Below are 19,253 nucleotides of genomic sequence, written 5' to 3' on the forward strand. Positions count from 1 at the left end.
AGGAGCATCAGGTATTTTATCATAGAGCATGCCAGACTAAGTATAGATCAAGTCTAGATATTGTGCACGGGAAATAACTTGCTCTTCAGTGACGACTCCTCCTTTTGCCACATCTTCTGTGATAGAAGGTAATAATGACTTAATAAACCATTCAGCTAGCAGTTGATCAGGAACATATGTTTTCACCATTCTGCAACGACGTCGCCACTCATGAATATGATCAGATATGTGAGTAGCTGTCGTTTGCTTGAAATTGGTAAGGAGTTCTGTTCCTGTTTCGTACCTTATTGGTAACTGAAAATGGGTTAAAAAGGTTGTGGCTAGGGTGCTGAAGTTATCGAATGAAGCTCTAGGTAATTCAATATACCATTTTTCTGTCGGACCAGTTAACGTTCTCTAAAAAAGGCGAAGCCTAATCGAATCATCATTTAGAGTGTTAGATGAACACCAAAGATGAAATGTCATCACATGATTCGACGGGTCTTCACCCGCATTTCCGTTAAATTTAGGAATATCTGACGGAAGCTTACGAGGAATCGCTGGCCACCAAGGGGCGTAAGCAATTGGATCATTCGTCAGCCGGTTTAGATCTGGTAATTCTAGAGTTGCTACAAAGGGCAACTGTTGATTCAAGCTAGGTGAAGCATACCCAGGATAAGATGGAATCACCTGAGCAGTGGGTCTTTGCATACCAACATAATGTATTTGATGCTGGTAACCTTGATAAGGTTGATGGGCACAACCATTATAGTATGGTTGTTGATAACCGCTTTGGAAATGCAGTTGCCCATTACTTACAAAGACTTGTTGCTCAGGTCCTTGATATGATTGCTAGAATTGCGGTTGTTGAGATTGAACCAGGCATGGTTGTTGGACCATTTGTTGTTGTCCAATACTGGACGATTGACCAAGATGAGGATTCATAGTACTTGTTTGAGCCTGAGTCGCTCCAGATAAGGAGGCACTAACCTGAGGTTGTGATTGAATCGCTGAGACGAGAGGTTGTTGTATTGCAACCTGAGAAACTTGGGGTTGACATACAACAGGTAGCGCCTGTACTTGCGATGCAGTCACGGTAGCAGGTATAGTGGGAGTATTCGACACAGGATGGACTGGTTGCATTGAATATACAACCCTTGGTTGTTGAGGCAGTATTGGTGCCCAACCACTAGATGTCATTCCAGTTTGACCTGAACTTTGTTGTAAACTCCCATATGGTTGTTCTCCAGGAGGGAACAATGAAAAGGCATACTGTCCTCCATATGGTGGTAATCCAGTACTTAAAGGGTAGATTGGCCTTTGAAGACACATTGGATCAATTTGTTGAGTTCCAACATAAGAAATACCAGATGAGAATCCGGATGAAGAAATAGGAACTAACCATGTCGTTGAAACAGTCCCTGATGGGACTCCGGCTTGTTGTTGATAACTTGCCGAGACAGATGGTATACCGGTGAACATCGTTGAAGTAGCAGCAGGAGGTTCTGCCACTGTTGTGTCGGATGGCACAATCCTAGATGTCGACAGTTGTTCAGACATATCTAGTCTATCCAAAAGATTTCTTAGCGATTCTACAAGAACTTGCGATGAAGGGAGACTAACTTCTAAGACCAACGAGGGAACAGTGACGTTATTCCGATTAAAATAAATTTTATGATGCTTTGACACAACTTGTTTTTTCAATTTTAAAGAGTCGAGAAAAAACAAAAGATGACTCTAGTCTCCTTCAATTTTTAATGAGCCTGAAGTGACAAGTGCTCCGATGGACCTTTTCCGTTATAGAGTCTGAAAAGGAACAAAAGGAACTGCTCTGGAGATCTAGGTAGAGGGTGTACCAGATCAATCACAAAACTGCAGAATACGTTTTACGGTACGGCAGTCAATCTTCCCGAATGCTGTGTTCGGTGCATTGCGATCGATAAGGCGGCAGACACGGCTTCCTATGGATAAAAGGATTAATCCTATAGTGGTCTCCCAATATATACACGACGGTACGTGGGAGCTCAAGTCCGTATTGGCACTTTTCGACTCAAAGTGGAGGAATCACCCAACCAACAGTGAGGACGACAGTTACCAGGTTTAAAGACGCCGGAACACGTCTCTATCCTAGACCTCTAGATGTTGCGTTAAGTTCCAAAGCGTTGTTAGATTCATTCAGTTTATTTTAAAGTTGATCTTTCTTATGAAGTTTGCCTTTTGAGGTTCACCGCGTGATGATGGATGTAATTCCTAAATGCAATCTAAAGATGATAAGCAAATTTTATCTTCTTTTCAAGTCATGAAAATCCTAGCTACTAAGGGAAAGAGAATCAAATTCTTTTCTCAAAGAGCATAGAGCACACTTTACAATGCACTTTTCCTAAACCAAGCCAAGCAGACTGTCTAAAATGCAAATGCACAATGCATGTATTTCTTTTTCAACTTTCTTAGTGTATGCAAAAAGAAAGCTAAATGTGCAAATTCGAATTATTTCAAAAGCGAAAGCGATTTAACAATTTCCTTTTTCAAAGATGAGAGAGGGTAGAAAAACACTCAACAAATTTTCTTTTCGAAAGGAGAAAAAGCTTTGCGACTCTTTTAAAAATGCACCAATTCGAATCAAAAGCAAAAGTAGATCATATAATCAACACTTTTAAAGGGTGTTTGGCTGCCTATGGCTGAAAACGACAGTTACGACACTTTTCAAACACAAATCGACAGCTTGATTAAACTACTTTTTGCGAAAGAGAGACTGAAAATGATAAAAATACAACTAAAACATTAACAGTCCTTTGCACATTTGGGGTTGGAATTTATGCAAGGAAAAGAGGTTTCTGAACAGAGGGACACTGATCTAAGGCTGCAAAAACAGAGAATAAAACTGAAGGAAGTGAAACTGGGGGCCAAAATTCAGTGGCAAAGGCTCCAACAGTCCAGCGCACCTGTTACACAGGCTACCTGCGCTTAAGAGCAGGTACTCCTCACGGGAACTGCGCTTAAGAGCAGGTGCTCAGTTCAGAACCTGCGCTGGCTCAGTGACGAGACTTTGAACTGGCTCCGGGTCACTATTTTCAGTTTAGTTCAGTATTTTAGGCCGTGTAAAAGATCAGTAAGCTTGATAAATAAGGGTAGATCTTATATGAAGGTTCTAAGCTACCATAAAGAGAACAAAATAGAGAGTTTGTAGATTGAATGTTCAACTCATAAACAACCCGGAGATCGACTGAAGTAGCTTTGATCTACTATGCATTCGTAAAACGAATGCAGTTCGAAGGCTAGCTGGCTAATCTTCAGACTCCGTCTATGTGTTTATAAGATAAACAATTACAAATAGACAAACAAACTATAAGCAAGTTCTCCCCAGCGGAGTCGCCATTTTTGTTACAGGGATTAGTGTCCACACGGATCTACTCTATCCCACTAAGGTATGGTAGGGCCTTAGAAACAAAACCACAATAAAGTCTAACTTGATTTCCTTTTATATGAATAGATAGAAGAAGAGAGAAGGGGCCAACCTGTGTCTTTCGTTTGAACTCCTTACTTGATTCTTCCTCCTTCTTGTAGCCGTTCGGTTCTTGTCCGCTTATATGCCCAGCTTTTAGGAATACCTGCGAAATCAAAGCAACCAGATACTATGCAAGAACAAAGATCTATCATATAAGTAATCTAGGGTCAGTGTAGATTAGCCATTCACATGCATAAACATAAACATATATTGCACAAGTAAATGGAAGGAACAAGAATAGCTTTATTGATCAAATAAGTCAAGAGAGTTACAACCAGCTGTTCCGACCCAGCATCATCCTCTTGACATGAAAGAGTTCTCTTAGAACCTCATACAAAAGCAATCACCCAACAAGCTCAAAGATCTCCTCAAGAAAGTATCAGCAATTCCTTGCAATAATCCCAAATTCCAACCTCTGGATCTCATGGAAAGGGATCCATTTATAGCCATTTGACAAGGTCATCAGTCAGCTTCTTTGTTTTTGATTAGTGTCCTCCCACTGATAGTCCATGCTTCCACTTGGTGAATGAGAATCTATGACTCATCCAAGGTCGAATTCTGAGTAGCAAGTGTCACAAGAGAGAGTTATGGAAGATTCCATGCCTTTCCACCTTGCAAACAAACACTGCCATTTGTCACTTTCCCGCTCAGCGCACCCTGTAGAAGGGCTACCTGCTCTTAAACGCAGGTCCACAGTGTATCTACCTGCTCTTAAACGCAGTCAGACCATGGAGCAAGTGCTCTTATCCTGAATTGACTTGTTTTGAGTGGTTTTTCATGAAGGACTTTCTGGGAGGAGCTATAATCCTTTGACCTTTCTCCTTTAGGGATTGAAACAACACTTTTAGGGACTAAGAATCCCTTGAATTATGGATATTTGTCGCTTGGAGTCGCAGGACCCAAAAATATCTATAACAACTGCCCCCTAAAGCATGAGGTCGATATTTTTCTTTCTTCTTCTTTTTTCAAAAAATGTTGGGTGAAATGCTTTATAATGAGGATTCAGAGTTCTTTACTAGCCAAGAGGAGACCTATAATAAGATACAACACAATACATTATCTTCATAACATTTTTCATGATCTAGCTGAGGCAGGCATTTCCATGCTCAGCGTTATAAATTCATACTCATGTACATAGGACAGATAACTGTCTGAAAATAGACTGATGATTCTGGTAGAGCCATCATCCTGATTGGATGATTATCTGTGCCGTAATGCTGTACATCTGATGTTTTTATTTTCCTGAATATATCGCAGCCCAGATGGCTGAAACTAGATCCGGGGTCTTCAATCTCTTCCGATCTTCACTCAAAGTACAAGTCGATCCATGTGAAAAGTGATCTGGAGTCGAACATGGAAAGACATCGCTTGATTACCAGCCAATAATGTAAGCCGTTAACAAGCGCGAGAGGAATCACCAATAATGATGATGACCCTAAAGGTACTGCAGTACAATCTACGTGGTGTGAATAAATGACTTGGCGTCGAACACCACGCAAAATCTTTCGGTCGAAGGCCAATGATGTAAACCTATCGCCGAAAGTGAGAAACTTGCCATTAAGGCATGCAAGCTTCAAAGTACTGAAGGGGGTATTCCTAGATCGACTTCTTGGATAATGAGCTGATGTCGACAAGAAGCGATCCGTCACAGGAGGGCCTTAATGAATCCCACATCAGTGACATGGAAAGGAGCAAATGATTTTATGGAGGTGAAAACTGACTGACGATATGAAGTTCAGGATGGCGGTCATGAACGGATGGAGCATAAGTGTATTGTGGTGGGTGGATCAGGACGAACTCTCTGAATGACTTCTCTTGAACATATCGACGACACTGACATGATGGATTGGTAGCATTACCCCAGATATGGATGGTGTGAGGAGACCATGGTGATGTGACCGGTGAATGAAACAACCCAACCCGACATGGATGCGGAACGAAAGTGTCATGTTCAAGAGCGACTTGCTACCAACAAAGTTTCTTCAAGTTTCCTTCCCAATTTTTCCCCAGTCATTGCTGACCAGTACCTCTTTATTTTTTTCAAGCTTGAGGAGGATAACATATGCTTGTTCTATAATCCGCCCTTCGGGCGAACCCATCGCTTCATTTTAACGAGCTTAGCGATGGTGAAACTCGTTCTTGCCTGCCACGGACAAGTTTGTCGCTATTAGTTCTTTAACGAGTTTAACGACAAAGACAACTCGGTCCTTTTCAATTTTAGAGAGTCTGAAAAGGTACGTAAAGTAAACTCCAGTATTCCTTTTTCGTCATATAATCCCTTAAGTCCGAAAAAGTATAAAACAATACAGAAGGGATGGATTTTCGATCCTTTTAACGAGCCGAACAAAACAAGCGCTCGATCTTTTTGTGTAATAATCTCTCAAATCCAAAAAGATTAAAATTTAGAGGAGAGATAGCACTTCCGGTCCCTTTAACGAGCTGGAGAGGCTAATAGCTCGGCTATCTTTTCATATTTAGCGAGTCCATTTGAAAAGAGCTTAAAGAGGACTCGTCTTTTGAGGAACGAGTGATGAAATGGGTAGCAACTGATTCCAGGTAAGGCTTGGAATTTTCCAATCACGGCAGTGTTACAAGGATGGCTAAATGATCACTCTTCGCAGCTGTTCCTCAAAATGGGTAAACAATCAAATGGAGGTGAATGATCGGCCAATGCAAAATGGAGGTGGTGGTGCAAAACACATCCAAGGCTTTAAAAGGCTGAAATTTTATATTCACGATGGTCATTTACCGGAGGTTGGTTCATTTTTTCTGGATGAGCTTGAACTCTAGGGGAAAGCTTGCTCACAATGCTTAGGTTTATTTTTTAACGAGCATGAAGTCCGCACTAAAACTGCTCGATGAGGGTTTATTTTTTAACGAGCTTGAACCCTGTGGTAACACTGCTCATGGTAAGTTTGCATGCCCCCAGCGGAGTCGCCATTTTTGTTACAGGGATTAGTGTCCACACGGATCTACTCTATCCCACTAAGGTATGGTAGGGCCTTAGAAACAAAACCACAATAAAGTCTAACTTGATTTCCTTTTATATGAATAGATAGAAGAAGAGAGAAGGGGCCAACCTGTGTCTTCCGTTTGAACTCCTTACTTGATTCTTCCTCCTTCTTGTAGTCGTTCGGTTCTTGTCCGCTTATATGCCCAGCTTTTAGGAATACCTGCGAAATCAAAGCAACCAGATACTATGCAAGAACAAAGATCTATCATATAAGTAATCTAGGGTCAGTGTAGATTAGCCATTCACATGCATAAACATAAACATATATTGCACAAGTAAATGGAAGGAACAAGAATAGCTTTATTGATCAAATAAGTCAAGAGAGTTACAACCAGCTGTTCCGACCCAGCATCATCCTCTTGACATGAAAGAGTTCTCTTAGAACCTCATACAAAAGCAATCACCCAACAAGCTCAAAGATCTCCTCAAGAAACTATCAGCAATTCCTTGCAATAAGCCCAAATTCCAACCTCTGGATCTCATGGAAAGGGATCCATTTATAGCCATTTGACAAGGTCATGAGTCAGCTTCTTTGTTTTTGATTAGTGTCCTCCCACTGATAGTCCATGCTTCCACTTGGTGAATGAGCATCTATGACTCATCCAAGGTCGAATTCTGAGTAGCAAGTGTCACAGGAGAGAGTTATGGAAGATTCCATGCCTTTCCACCTTGCAAACCAACACTGCCATTTGTCACTTTCCCGCTCAGCGCACCCTGTAGAAGGGCTACCTGCTCTTAAACGCAGGTCCACAGTGTATCTACCTGCTCTTAAACACAGTCAGACCATGGAGCAAGTGCTCTTATCCTGAATTGACCTGTTTTGAGTGGTTTTTCATGAAGGACTTTCTGGGAGGATCTATAATCCTTTGACCTTTCCCCTTTAGGGGTTGAAACAACACTTTTAGGGACTAAGAATCCCTTGAATTATGGATATTTGTCGCTTGGAGTCGCAGGACCCAAAAATATCTATAACAAGGATCCGAAAAATTGGATACTTCAGATTGTGCAATATTTTGACCTACATGGTGTACCACTGTTACAAAAGGTATGTATTTCATCTTCATATTTAGAACCGAATCAATTTTTATGGTATAAAGGGCTTTGTTCTCATAAACCACTTGTCACGTGGTCAATTTTCACGGAGGAAATGATAGCACATTATGAGGATACAAAGAGAAACTCCTTCTTTAGCCAATTGATAAATCTCAAACAAAAGGGTTCAATGGAAGAGCACATTGAAGACTTTCAAAAATTGAATAGAAGGGTAAATTATATTCCAAAGAAGCAAAGATTGATGTCCTCATAGGGACTTTAAAGGATAACGTTCAACATGATGTTCATTTTTGGGAACCTGATTCATTGGAGGAGGCATTCAAGTTGGCAAGAAATATTGAAAGTGAAATTATGAAAACAAGGAATCCCACCACTCATGACTATAATTATGGAAGTGTTTCTTCTCCTAGCCTTCCACAACCTACAAGGCTTACACCACAACAATTGGAAGAAAAAAGAGAAAAAGGGCTTTGTTACAATTGTGATAGAAAATGCACTAAAGGTCATAAGTGTGCTGAGAAGAAATTATTTTACATAGAGTATGAAGAGGAGGAAGAAAGGGATAAAAAACATAAAAATAAGAGGATATACACCAGGACCCAACCCCAGAGAAAGAAGAAATGAATCCAACCATATATTGTAAAGCATTAATAAGAATTACCACTCAAACTCTCAAGATAGAAGGACATATCAAGAAGAAAAAGGTTCAAGAAGTGAAATATCACATTGAGAAAGAAGAAATGAATCCAACCATATATTGTAATGCATTGGCTAGAATTACTACTCCTCAAACTATCAAGATAGAAGGACATATCAAGAAGAAAAATGTTCAAGAAGTGAAAGATCACATCGAGCATCAAGAAATGAATCCGACCATATCTTATAAAGCATTGGAAGAAATTACCACTCCTCAAACTCTCAAGATAGGAGGAGATATCAATAAGAAAAAGGTTCAAGCAGTGAAAGATCACATCGAGCATCAACAAAAAGTTCTCCAACTTTTAAAGGATAACGCCACTTTGGTGCAGAATCGAATGAAAAAATAGTTAGATCAACATCGCAGTGAAAAATGTTTTATGTAGGTGATTGGGTAATTTTACAGTTGCATCTCAAGCAAGCTATTTATGAGAAGGAAATGTTGGCAATACTACACGCACTTAAGGAATGGCGACCTTACCCAATGGGAAGACACTTCAAGGTAAAAATGGATCATGATAGTCTTAAATACATTTTAGAACAAATATTATCATTAGAAGAACATAAAAAAAGGGTCACAAATATGTTGGGTTATGACTTTGACATCATCTATAGAAAAGGGAAGAAAATTTATGTTGCAGATGCACTCTCAATAAAGAATGAGGATGTGGAAGCATTGTTTTGTGCTATTTCTATTATCCAACCAGATTGGATAAATGAAGCAAGGGATGAATTGAAGAAGGATGAAGAAGTGTGGCCACTCATTCAAAAATTGTAGAAGATCCATGTTCAAAAAATATTGCCAGAACTTGACGAGGAAGGAAAAATCATATTGGAACCTGGAGCAGTCACAAAAATAAGAACCCGATAGCTACGAAATCGATCAATTTCATAGTATCTCATCAAGTGGAAGAACCTACCCATTGAAATTCCACATGGGAGGACAAGAATTTTATACAGAAGCATCAAGAACTACTCAAGCATTGAGGACAACACTTTTTGAAGGAGAGGGGCATGTTAGGCTCCTATACTACTAGTGTAACCCCTTATTGTTATTAGTACAACCGCCTTATTATATTGATGTACCCATGTAGTGCCCATATTGTTACTATTGTGCCCCATAGAAGCCCACTATTGTTATTATTGTGCCCTTACATTATTATTGTTATGTCAGCTCTGATTATATTATGACCCCTTAGACTCCTATATATAGAAAGGAGGTATTTTCATTTGCATCATCCAAGAATTGTTCATTTGTGTAATGTAAAGGAGGTTGCCCCCTCGAAGAGGCTGAATTATAAGGTGTTGATCTATCTTTTCTATCTTTTTGTGAGCTGGTTCCATAACAATAGATGTTGCAGTAGCAACAACAACAATGACAAGAGTTGCATGAAAAAATTTCCTAAATTTTAGGGGCCCAAGTTGAGTTCTTTTGAGTTGTAATTAGATAACTCAGTGTAACTAACTTATAGTTAGCTAAACTAGTTCTAACTATTGGAGGAAGTAGTAGAGGTCTAGCAGTGGAGTAGCGCACTAGTGCATCAATGGTACGACACTATTTAACTAAATATTTGCTAATAAATAACTCATGCATGTAAATTTAGAGGAAGATCCAGTTGAGATTAGAGTTCAGTGACATTGTACTATCAATTGTATAATTTTTCGAGTTGTACAGATGATGCATGCAATCAATTGAGGGCCTATGGATGGATTGCACAGTTATGGTGAGGGAATTTTCCAATTAAATATGGGCTAATTCTATCAGGAATTGTGTAAGGAAGTAGGGGCTTGGAAGGCTAGGAAATTGGCTAAGTGTTGGCTAGAGTTAGCCTAGGAAGCAGAGAGATAGATTGTACTTGTGCAGGACTTGTTCAGAGTGAAAAATAATTGTATTTTCTTCTCAAATCTTCTGGTTAATGCAATATAGATAGTCAAGGTTTTTAGCAGTTTCTTTCCCTAGAGAAATATTGTATTATGTGCGATTGGAATTCTTCCTTTTCTGGTAATTGTTTTCATAGATCAATTTTAGTTTTCGCTGAATATTAAAGAAGATTCTTGTCTTATGTTTTAGCATATCACATAAGTTGTTGAATCTACAAGTAAAAATTTACAGATGACACATTCCACAACAACACCATCAACCTTCACATAGCGACATAACTGCAACCATGACCAACACCATGTATATGCAACAATCATGTAGACCATAAGCATAAGGAACACATATGCAGCCGACTTGATTGCATGACCAACACACTGCCCATCCAATCTGAGGGGTGAGCCATGCTCTGATACCACTCTGTAATACCCTCCTCCCACATCTACCCAAGTAATCGACCAACCGAGGTAAACATGTGACGAATAGTTACTATGATATGATTCAACTCCCCATGTGTCAGTTAAGGAAATGGAATCGACATAGCGCATTACGTAGACTTTCCAGACATACTACAAAACCCCCAGGAGCAATGTAAACCTTCCATGTGACTAGCCCTTGAGACAAACTAAACTTTTACTACATTAATCCCCAAATCACTCTCATGATATGGGCATGTGTGAAACTAGGACTCTTTAGTCGATCCCAAAACATGGGTATGCCTGTGATTGGGGGCATTCCCAAGCAATTTTGTGCCCGCAAATCTGAATTTTGTGCCACTTTTTCAGGCCCGGGGCTTAGGTCACTACCCAGAACTCCATGATACTTCCAAAAATTAAAGATAACAATAAAATAATGATAAAAATTTAATTACTTGAATAAGGACTTGACTAAACCCCTACTAGCCATGGCAAACATTTCCTCAAACATGTCACAGATATGCATTCTACAGGTTTAAACAACATATATGATCATAAGGGTATCATAATTATCTAAGAATCACTAAGAAGCATTGATGCCTCATCAAAATAACTGCATTACCATCTATTAAGCCATATATTCATTGTACATTCAATGATTAACCAAAACATGATGAGATCCATACATTTCCATTGTCATAAAACTCATTCATAACCAACATATAACCAACAGATATATCAAGGATGTAACAACCATATAAGCCACATATAAATAGTTATATTTACCCATAAAATACCAAGGAGAAAGAGAGCTCTTATTGATGATAGCATAGGCCGACTAGGTATGGGACTTCCATGAACCACTCAACTGTAGAGTAGGTTGAACCAAATATTTCTTTCATCTAGTCACCCTCGTACCATATTCCAAGCATGAATGTGGGATCTCATAAAACAAAATCAATCAAAAACATCCAAGCCTTTGAGAGGCCAAACCACCTCAACCCTCAATAGTTGAATCCACCTCATGACCGAACATCACTAACCATCACTGGATTGGTCTCTACCCAATCTGTCCTTTGCTCCAAAGCATTCGTTCCAACCAGGGCTCCAAGACTAGTAACTCAACCCACAGCTACTGTCAGGCTCTAAAGTGTTTTTCCAACCAAGGTTATGGGACTAGTAACTCAACCCACCAAGGGCTCTAGAGAATTTTTCCAACCAAGGCTCAAGGACTAGTAACTCAACCCAAGTTTTTACAATGCTCCAGAGTGTTTATCCAACCAAGGCTCCATGAACTGGTAACTCAAACCAAGCTAAAGGAACATGAGAACGAACAAGAAAATAAAAGGAAATGAACCCACAACACCATGGATATCCAGGAAATGGAAAGGCTAGGAATATCCATTGTCAATCCAAGCAATCCTCCATGCCAATGACATATCATAACTAAGAAACCACATGCATATTCCATGCATCCCAAAACTAGTGAGGAAAACATGCATGAAACTCAATACCTGCAATCAAAACTCGTTGTAGTTGTTGATCTTGATGTCCTCTTGCGATTTCCTGCTCTTCTTATTCCTTCTTTCTCCAAAACTCCAAGTATGCCACACTCCTCAAAGAGTGCTCCAAGAAAACCAAGTGTCCAGCAGTATGAGAGAGAGATAATAGAGAGAGAGAGCTCCAAAATTGAACTGAGAAAAGGTTACAAACTTATCCTTAGAAGTCTTTTTATCATTGAGGCCTCTATTTTCTTCATTTTCCATTATCATCCTTCATTTTTATCCCCACATGCAACCTGTGACTTTTCAGCTTCCTTTTCTCCTAATTTCCATTATTTTCATAAATAAAATGTCAATAAATGCCTCATGTCTTTCCAAAGCCTTTTTAATTTCCTTTAACAATTTCCTTAGCCATTAATTAATCACAAGTGATCCTTGTCACTACGCTTTTCCCAACATTTAGCTTTGAATACGTGTTCCATGACCTTGGTAAATTATTTTTCCTTTATTTACTTTTACATGGATTTTTTTACCAGGGTTGTTACAATAACAAACATATGAAAAACATGTGACACTACTGCAACCAATCTATCACAATCATATGAACTCAAACAATAATTCTTCCCTTGTAAATTCATTAGCAAAACCATTGTAGCTCTATAACATAAACATACTCTTCAACCATGCATACTTCTATCTTTGCTACATTTATACCTCCACGCACATTCTACTTCAACCATAACACACTCCTCACCAATGGCTCCCCAAAACTCTATGACACATTTCTCACTCAAGAGAACCAACCAAATGAGCAACCTTTCTCCACATATTTGTAGTTTCTGAAGATGATTAAATCAATTAATTTCAATCCTATAATGGAGCTCTGTTCATATATTGAAAATGCTTCATTTCAATGCCTCTTTACTCAATCAAGCCACCAACTTCATTTACTAATGAATATTCTCTTTTAACCATCATCTAGAGGCACAATTACATTTTTTAGACCTTTACATGAAGGGTCACGAACAAGATGCTTTAGAAAAACAATTAAACACTTGATGAGCACAAGAAATACGGAGGAAAACTCCAGAAAATTCCATATTTTCTCCAACAACACATCATCCATGCGACTTTAGCCTCCTGGATCCATTGTCGCTCCCAGAGGCTTGTCTGCATGTAGCTACAGACCTAGAACTTTTCCCATGACTCAGCAAGCATGCGACTAGGGTAGAGGAGAGTAAAAAGCATGCTTCCTCATCACAGAAATTGACCAAACTTCTTCCAGAGCTTGATCAACATCAAATAGACCTCAAGAAGCCACTGTATCCTCTGCAACACTCCATCAATGCATTGTAGCAACTCCATCACAAGTCACAATAGGTTGGCTTGGATGCAATTCATTAGCTACACTAACTCTCAAACCATCAAACTTCACCATTGTTAGTCCAACATATGCAACCATCAATGGCAGATCTTGCAACTGATTATACAAGATGAAAACCATCCGTACACACACACAAAGTACCATAAGCATGCTTCACTGTCTCCAATATTTTCAACTAGGTGTAGCAGCTCCACATCTTGGCAAGGCATCCACACATAAGCCAACAACCTACACTAAAAACTACAGCCATCAAGCTAAGTTCTGCAACCAATGCACAATCCAAGTACCATCCCACTACCATGTGCATAATTACATACAACTAGATTGACATCAATGCCAACCAACACCAATGCATCCTGCAATAGCATGCTATTAGGTTAACATCAATGCCAACCAAAAAAATAATCACAACACCAATGCCAACAAACTTGTCATCTCTATTAGATAGAATCTTCTTTAGAATACTATGTAATCTCACTATCTCTCTAATTAATACATCAACTACCTCACTAGTTGAATAAGTAGACTTAACCACTATGAAGTGAGCTACCTTTGTCAGCTTTTCAACCACAACCATGATGGAATCGTGTTGTCTATATGTCCTCAACAAACCTATAATGAAATCCATAGAAATGACATCCCATTTCCACTCCTGAATCGAAATCGGTTTCAATATACTAGCTAGATACTTGCACTATGTTTTTACCTATTGACAATCCAAACAACTTGCAACAAGCTCTGCTAAATCTTTCTTCAAATTCAGGAAATAGTAGAACTTCTTCACAATTGTCAATGTCTTATGATATCTCGGAAGAACTAAGTACAAATTAACATGAAATTCCCTCAAAATAAGTTTCTTGAGCTCATTTTTATCTGACACGGATCCTATCCATAAATATGATCAAACCATATGTCATGAGATGATAATCCACACCTTGATCATCTGTAGCTTGTTGTTGTGACCTATACATAAGCTCCCTATACCTGCCATCATGTTGTCCTTCCTGTAAGATATGATCCTATAAATATATCCATATGAACTCATAACTACTATATGATTTACCTGCACTCTTCTGCTAAGAGCATCTGCAACCCTATTCTCCTTACCCTTAATGTACCTGATCTTGAAGTCAAACTCATTGAGCGTGGTAAACCATCTAGGTTTTCTAGAATTTAGATTAGGTTGGTAAAACAAGTATCTTCGCCTATTGTGGTCACTCATCAACACAAACCTCTTGCCAAGAAGATAGTTCCTCCACATATTCAATGTGTGAATGATTGTTTCCAACTCAAGATCATGTGTCACATAATTTTTCTCGTGCTCATTCAATTTCCTCGACTTGTAGCATACCACCTGTCCCTCCTGCACCAAGAATCCACCTAGTCCCTTTTTCCAAACATTTTTACACACCATAAACTCTTTATCTGGATCTACAATCTTTAGAACTGGATCATTTGTAAGAAACTACTTTAACTACTCAAAACTAGCTACACATTCCTCTATCCATTCAAATTTCTTTCCTTTTCGCTGTAAAGATGTAATAGGGTAGGAAATACATGAGAAGTTCCTGATGAGCCTTCTATAATAATCTGCTAACCCCATGAATGATATGACCTAATCCACATTTATAGGAGCTTCCCATTCCATGATAACTCTAATATTTTCTAGGTCCACTGCTATGCTTTCCTTAGAAACAACATGTCTCAAGTAGTGTACCCCTGTCTGAAAGAAACTGCACTTACTAAGCTTGGCATACAACTGATGATCTCTTAGAAATCTCAATATTGATGTTAAGTGTTCAACATGATCTTCCTCATTCTTAGAATTTATCAATATACCATCAATGAATAAAATCACAATTTTTTCTAGATAAAGACACAACACATTATTCATCAAACACATGAAAGTAGTTGGAGCATTATTCAAACCAAACTGAACCACAACAAACTCATAATTCCCATACTTGGTCTGGAAATAAATCTTGTAGATGTCCTCTTCTTTGATGCATACCTAATGATATCATTATCTCATATCAATCATTCATAACACTGCTACTCCCTTCAATTGATCAAATAGGTCATCAATCCTTGGCAATGGGTACCTATTCTTAATTTTCACCTTGTTCAACTGCTTGTAATCAATGCACAAATTGAGAGTACCATCCTTATTCTTGAAATAAAACACTAGTGCACCCAAGCTGACACACTTGGCCTAATGTATCCCTTTTCAAGCATTTCCTTTCACTGCAACTTCAATTCCACTAGCTCTAGAGATATCAACCTCTAAAGTGCCTTTGATGTTGGTGCTGGCCCTGGTATCCACTCAATAGAAAATTCCACTTCCCTATGAGGTGACAAATATGAATTATCTACTGGAAATACATATTGAAATATTTTTAAATTTGGATAGCTCTTCAAGACTTTTGCATCTTCAACATTGTTACCTTTATCGCTCGAAACATGCATTGTGAACAATACACACCCTTTCTTGCGACTGTGCTTTTCCTACATAGTTGTAACCATTCTAACTTATGTCACCTTCTTCTTACCCTGCAAGGTTTTATCTTCTCCATTATCATCTAAGCACTCAATAGAATTTTCATAACAATCCACCTTAGTCCTATGAAGATATAACCAATCCATACCCAGAAGCACATTATATGATCTCAATGGAAGCACATTCAGATGTGCTAATGTAGGCATACCATTTAACTCAAATGAACAAGATCTTACCCAATGATGAAATCTTTTCTTCGTATTTGTAGCTAACTGCACCAATCAAGACTCTACGTGTGCTTCTTTTCTCAAACCACACTTATCCACCAGGTCAAGATTGAGATAACTATAATTGGTGTTGAAAATAGCAACAAGAAATGCTATAAATAGCATTTCAAGATATATTCCAATGTTGATTTGTCCTTGAATCAAAATTGAGAATTAAAATTTGAATTTAGTCTCACTAGTTGTTTGAAAAATAATTAATTAACTCATCTTGATTTAATTAGTTGGTGAAATTCAAACATGAAGTCTTTGTGAAGACATGCAACATTTATCCCTTTGATTGAGGAAGTTATCCCTTAATTAAGGAGATAAGGATGAGTTGTATTGGAGTTTTAATTAGTTAGCTCAATTAACCCTTCCGTCGTGACCTGAACGCTTTCCCGGTTATCCACCATCCTTTTCTCATTTCATGAGAATTTATGTTGTGAGCTTCCTGGCTGAAAGAATCCAAATGCTGGGTCTCGAGGCCTGCAAAGCCTAAGTAAAGATACAGGGCTACCGTACCAGGTCTAGTTGTTGGTGCAGGTAAAGAGAAAGGGAGTTGAGTTAAGTCCAGTTAAATTAGTTCCAAACAGTTTGTGGAACTAATTATGAGTTCAGTCAGTTAATGCATGCATGCATACAACTAGTGTTCTCCAAATAACTGAATATTCCCTCATAAATAACTCATGCATGTCATTTCATACAAAGACCCAGTTGAGATTAAAGGTAGGGACAATGTACTATCAATTGCTAGAATATTCCCATGTGAATATCTCTTGCATGCAGAAGGAATTCATTCCTTGAGGATTGCACAGTTACTATAGAGGTCAGAGTAGTGTGTGAGGTGATAATCAGATAGGTTACAACTGGAGAACCCAAGAGAAACTGTGCAAGGAAATAAGAGACTTGGAGGATAGAGAAGCAGGCATATGTGTTGTCTATTCTGTTTATGAGCAGCAGTGAGGGATTGTACTAAGAGCTGCATAGCTTGAGAGCTAAAGCTTTGTGTAATCCTAAGATATTTCCACTTGTATGATAATACATATAACGTGGTTTTTAGCTGAGGCTTTCCCCAGAGTATTCTTCTGTGTTTCATGTGTGATTGATTCTTTTTATCTGTTATATGTGTACTATTTGATCTTGCTCAAAAATTGATTAAGCTTCCGCAAGTTTGATTGTAGAAGTAGATTAAGTATTTTTCTTTAGTATATTTTCATAATCAGATTAATCTATTGTGAGAATTTCTACATGGTATCAGAGAAAAGATGATCAAAGTGGAGAACAATATACAAAGAAGGGAGAAGTTCAAAGTTTGAAGTTCTTGATTGTAGGTACAAAATCGATTTCTTATCACATCTCAAAGTTCACCAATGGCATTTAATGGCTTGAGACTCGAGTATGCCCTAGATGGTAGCTCGAATTACATAGCATGGAAGGATCGCATGGAAGCAGTATTAGAGGACAATGGTCTGAAGGACTTCATTGATCAAGAAGTCCTGAAGCCAGCAGTAGCTAATCCCCAAGAATTGGCAGAATGGAAGAAATGTGTGGTGCTAGCGAGGAGGATTCTTTAGGAGGGAGTTCGAGACCATATTGTCTCGAGTCTCCATGGAAAGGAGACTCCATTTTCAATGTGGAAGACATTGAAGGATCTATATCAGAACAACAGTGACTAGAGGAAGCTGGCATTGAAGGACAAGCTTCGGAAAATCAAGTGTGAAAAGGGCGACACGATCTCTACATATTTGAACAAGCTCACCACCTGCAGAAATGAGCTTGGAAGTGTAGGAATCATGACAGCTGATGATGATAAGGTGAATCTTGCTCTCCTTGGTCTTCCTAAGAGCTGGAATAGCTACCAAGACTTAGTGAATGGGAGAGAGAAACTGCTAGATTGGGAACGACTATGGTCAGATCTGATGCAGGAGGAGATCAGGAGAAGCAATGGAGATGGTTCTTCATCTAAGCATGATGATGAAGAAAATCTAGCCTTAGCAAGTAAGGTGCGAAAAGGTAAAGGGAAGGCTTCCCATTCCAAATTGAGTTCTTCCCATGGTGGGAAGAAGATTGAAACATCTAAAGTGAGATGTTTTAATTGTCATGAGGTGGGCCATTATGCAACTAATTTTCCATTAACAAAATCTAAGAAGGGATCCATGAAAGGATCATATGGTGAGGCACTGGCCTCATAGTTCAAATTGGATTTTACCCTCATCGCATGCATGGTTTCATCGATGGTGGGTTGTGTTGGTACCTGGACAGTCGAGCCTCATTCCACATGACTGATGATAGGAGTTTATTTAGTACCTTGGAGGAGAAGGTCCTCTAGATGCGCATAGAGATGGGCTATGATGGAAAGTATTGTGTTTCAGGTGAAGGTACGGTTGTGTTTCAGAGGGAGCATGGAGCTCCTCTTACCCTAATTGATGTAAAGTATGTGCCTGGACTGAAGAAAAACTTGGTATCCGTAGGAATGTTGGAAGACAAAGGCTATGATGTAGTCTTCAGTAAAGGAAAGGTGTTCCTGAGACACATAGCCACGAGTCAAACCAAGAGGACTGGGATTCGAGTGAATAATCTCTACAAGATGGAGGTAGATGATTGTGCTGCATTGAGTTCCAAAGCAGAATTGGTTCAAAGCCAAGACATTGGCAAGTTATGGCATAGAAGGTTGGGCCACTTGCATCATGGGGCCTTGAAGATAATGCAACAGATTTCTACCGAACTTCCCAAAGGTAAACTTGAGCAAGTGGACACATGCAAAGGTTGTACCTTGGGTAAGTATGCAAAATATTCCTTTCATGATCGAGACAGTCAAGCTGAAGCAATCTTGGAGCGAGTTCATACAGATGTGTGTGGACCATTCTCGACAGCCTCCACCGCTAAACAAAGGTATTATGTGATTTTCATTGATTATTTTTCTCGTAGATGCTGGATATATTTCATGCAAAAGAAAGATCAAATCTTCTCAAAGTTTTGTGAGTTCAAAGATTTGGTTGAGAAAGAATCAAGAAAGAAGATCAGGGCCTTGCGAAGCGACAATGGTGGAGAGTATGCCTCTCC

Source organism: Pinus tabuliformis, chromosome 1_1, assembly GCF_031772625.1.
Source record: "Pinus tabuliformis cultivar Carrire ecotype Pingquan chromosome 1_1, CPIR1, whole genome shotgun sequence".
Taxonomy (NCBI): domain Eukaryota; kingdom Viridiplantae; phylum Streptophyta; class Pinopsida; order Pinales; family Pinaceae; genus Pinus; species Pinus tabuliformis.